We start from the raw sequence: 4,278 nt of genomic DNA, 5'->3' as shown, positions 1-4,278 counted from the left end.
GTAGAAATTCTAGCCCACTGAATAACACCAAACAGCAAGTTGAAATTAGACAGAGATTTATTGGATATAACGGTTTGCAAAGCGTGGTGGACTCCAAATAAATATTTGAGCCACACCTAGTCACAACAAAGACACACATTATATACATTCTATCCCCGACGCCTTGGCCCCTCCTCTGAGGTTACAATCTTATCAGGATTGCCTAAACAAAATACATTATCCCTGCCCCTTACTATTTTGCTTCACCTATTCCCTTATATGTACTTTATCATGAAATCCTATAGCTCAGTGTGGAAATCCTATAGCCTATGTGCAGAACTCTTACAAGGTACGTGTACATGTAGAAATTGTGTAGAAATCTTGCAGTCTACGTGTAGAAATTTTGTGTAGAAATCTTACTGTCTACGTGTAGAAATTTTACAGAGTACGTGTCACTTAACTTTACTTTTTATTCTAAAATTTTATTCCTAACAAACAGATCATGCCAGACAAATCTTATTGCATACTTTGACCAAGTGACAAAATTAGTGGACCAGAGAAATGCTGTGGATATAATTTACTTTGACAAAGTAGATCACAACCTACTACTTGATAAGATAGAAAAATGTGGGTTAGACAGCATCACCACCAGATGGATTCGTAGCTGTCTGACCGGCCGTACTCAGCATGTGGTCCTCAATGGAACCACATCTACATGGAGGGAAGTGTGTAGTGGGGTGCCCCAGGGCTCTGTTCTGGGCCCAGTGCTCTTCAACATCTTCGTCAATGATTTGGATGAGGGGATAGATGGGGAACTCATCAAATTTGCAGACAACACCAAGGTGGCAGGAATAGCCAACACTCCAGAAGACAGGCTTAGGATACAGGAGGATCTGGACAGACTTGAACACGGGGCGCTATCTAACAAAATGAAATTCAATGGTGAAAAAAATAAGGTTCTACATTTAGGCAAGAAAAACCAAATGTACAGGTATAGTATAGGGGGTACCTTGCTCAATTGTAGTAACTGTGAGAGGGATATCGGAGTCCTAGTGGACAATCATTTAAACATGAGCCAGCAGTGTGCTGCAGCTGCCAAAAAAGCCAACACAGTGCTAGGCTGCATTAACAGAGGGATAGAATCAAGATCATGTGAAGTATTAATACCACTTTACAATGCCTTGGTAAGGCCACACTTGGGATACTGCATCCAGTTTTGGTCACCACGATGTAAAAAAGATGTTGGAACTCTAGAAAGAGTACAGAGAAGAGCAACAAAGATGATTAGGGGACTGGAGGCTAAAGCATATAAGGAATGGCTGCTGGAATTGGGTATGTCTAGTTTAATGAAGAGAAGGATGAGGGGGGACATGATAGCAGTGTTCCAATATCTCTGGGGCTGCCACAAAGAAGAGGGAGTCAAGCTATTTTCCAAAGCGCCTGAGGGCAGGACAAAAAGCAACGATTGAAACTAATCAAGGAGAGAAGCAACCTAGAACTAAGGAGAAACTTCCTGCCAGTTAGAACAATTAACCAGTGGAACAACCTGCCTCCAGAAGTGGTGAATGCTCCAACACTGGAAGTTTTTAAGAAGAGACTGGACAGCCATTTGTCCGAAATGGTATACGGTTACCTGCCTGAGCAGGGGGTTGGACTCGATGACCTCCAAGGTCCCTTCCAATTATTATTATTATTATTATTATTATTATTATTATTATTATTATTATTATTATTATTATTATTATTATTATTATTATTAATACTTGTATGGCCGCCAGTTCACAGTCTTCACGGACCACAAGCCACTCCTAGGGTTGTTCACCACAAACAAACAGACACCTCAGATTCTGTCTCCTCGAATGTTGAGGTGGTCTATCTTCTTGTCAGCCTACAGCTACAGGATGATTCACAAATCGGGCAAGGAAATGGGCCATGCAGACGGCCTGAGCAGGTTGCCCCTGCCACATGTGGAGGCAGATCCAGCTCCGGCTGCACACATCCTGGCTATCCAGGATTTGCCAGAATCTCCTCTTCATGCTGGGGACATAGCTGCTAAGACAGCAGCTGACAAAACGCTGAGTCGTGTGCTAAACTGGGTACACACAGGATGGCTGCATTTGTCCAGGGCCAGAATTTCAGAGTTTCTTCATGAGAAAAGATGAGCTTTCAGCTCATAAGGGGTGCATCCTTTGGGGAAGTAGGGTCATAGTCCCGAGCTCTTTAAGGCCCAGGGTCCTAGAGTCTCTGCACGAGGGTCATCCGGGAATAGTCCAGATGAAGGCACTTGCGAGGAGCTACCTTTAGTGGCCAGGGCTAGATAAAGCCATCGAGGCCCAAGTACATGGTTGCTACACGTGCCAGCAATCCAGACCCGAGATGCTGCAAGCCCCTGTCCACCGATGGGAGGACACGCACACACCGTGGTCAAGAATCCACATCGATTTTGCCGGGCCCTTTCAGGGACAGCTGTTTCTAATAGTGGTAGATAGCCATTCTAAATGGTTAGAGGTCGCACCAGTCCCTACTATGACTACTGCCAGGACCATCCAGGAACTGCGCAGTATCTTTGCAACACACGGACTTCCAGACGTGTTAGTCTCAAACAATGGGGCTCAGTTTACCGCTTCTGAATTCCAGTCTTTCCTCAGGGCAAATCTAATACGGCACGCCACGTCAGCTCCCTTTCACCTGGCCTCGAATGGCCAAGCGGAACGCATGGTCAGCACAACCAAGGAATCACTAAAACGGATTGTCACAGGAGATTGGCACCACAGACTGGCAGATTTTCTACTCTGCCAATGCACAATTCCCTGTACCGCCACGAGCAGAAGCCCTGCCGAACTCAGATGGGGCCGTTTGATCACCAAGCTGGACAGGCTGCACCCCGACCGGGTAGCCTCGGACTCTCCTCAGCCAAAGTCACCTCGGAATTTGCAAGTGGGTGACCGGATTTGGACCTGGAATTACGGGCAAGGGGCTTTGTGGGTGGCAGCCATGGTTGTTAAGGTGTCGAGACCACTCTCTTATGAGGTGGTCCTGGAAGGTGGGCGAGTCATTCACCGGCACATTGACCAGCTGCGTCAGAGGCTAGCGAACCAGTCGCTGGCTCAGGCCTCTCAAGAGGGCTGCACGCAAGGGTCGTGCGACAGCAGCCCAACAGAGTAGCTTGCATGGTCCAACAGAACTCTTACTCAAGGAGACGGGGAAAAGGCCGTAGGAGAGCTTCCCCTGGACAGACAGACANGAATATTTGAAAGAATTTTTTGCTTTGAATATGCATAAAGGCACTTCGATGGCAATGGTTTGGGATGCTAGTAAAGCTTATATGAGAGGGGTTTTGATTCATATGAATAATGGATACAGGCGTAAGCAGATGCAAAAACGTAAAGAGCTGGAAGAAGAGATTAAATTGAAGGAGAGGGCTTTTATTTTGAACCCATCAGTTAATAGATTAAAGGTTTCTATAAATATGTTGAAAGAGCAATTTAATATGTTAATGGCTAATCAGGTTGCAACTAATTTGCGTTACGCGAAACATAATACCTTCTGTAATGCAAATAAGCCTGGTAGGTGGTTGGCTTATCAATTACGGAAGAAACAGAAATCACGTATTATAGAGAAAATAGAATACAAAGGTAAAGAGGTATATCAACAAAAGTTGATTAAAAAGAGTTTAGATTTTTATTCAAAATTATATGCTAGTGATAATATACAAGCTTTAGATATAGATAAGTACCTACAAGCAGCACAATTTCCTAGACTTTCAAATGAACAACGAAAGGAGATGAATTGTTTAATTACGTCTGATGAAATTATTCTGGCAATTGAACAGTTAAAAGTGGGTAAGGCCCCTGGTACAGATGGACTATCAGCAATGTATTATAAAATATTATTTGAAGAGATGATAGAACCATTAAAGGAACTTTTTAATAGTATCCAGATTGGAGGAGAGGTGCCTCCATCTTGGAAAAGGGCTTTTATATCGCTGATTCCAAAAGAGGACCAAGATCTTACCCAGCCTAAGAATTATAGACCTATATCACTTTTGAACACAGATTATAAGATTTTGCTAAAATATTGGCAAATAGATTAATGCAAGTTTTGAAGCAAATGATTCATAGTGATCAGTCTGGATTTATAACTGGAAGATATATGAAATATAATGTAAGACAAATTGTTAATTTAATTGAGTATTTGGATAAGAACAATCAAGTCCCGGCGGCATTGATATTTTTGGATGCTGAAAAAGCTTTTGATCAGTTGAATTGGGAATGTTTATTGAAAGTTGTTGATAAAATG

At 43.1% G+C, this 4,278-nt stretch overlaps 1 pseudogene; it reads left to right on the top strand.

Moving 5' to 3' along the window:
- LOC107295307 overlaps positions 1 to 3,144 on the top strand; it is a 22,378-nt pseudogene extending 19,234 nt beyond the window's left edge.
- The last annotated feature ends 1,134 nt before the right edge of the window (positions 3,145 to 4,278 follow it).

This window comes from Protobothrops mucrosquamatus, unplaced genomic scaffold (assembly GCF_001527695.2).
Source record: "Protobothrops mucrosquamatus isolate PMUCROS unplaced genomic scaffold, P.Mucros_1.0 scaffold2295, whole genome shotgun sequence".
Classification (NCBI taxonomy): domain Eukaryota; kingdom Metazoa; phylum Chordata; class Lepidosauria; order Squamata; family Viperidae; genus Protobothrops; species Protobothrops mucrosquamatus.
Note: the sequence above shows the minus strand (reverse complement) of the source record. Positions and strands in the feature narration are given on the sequence as shown.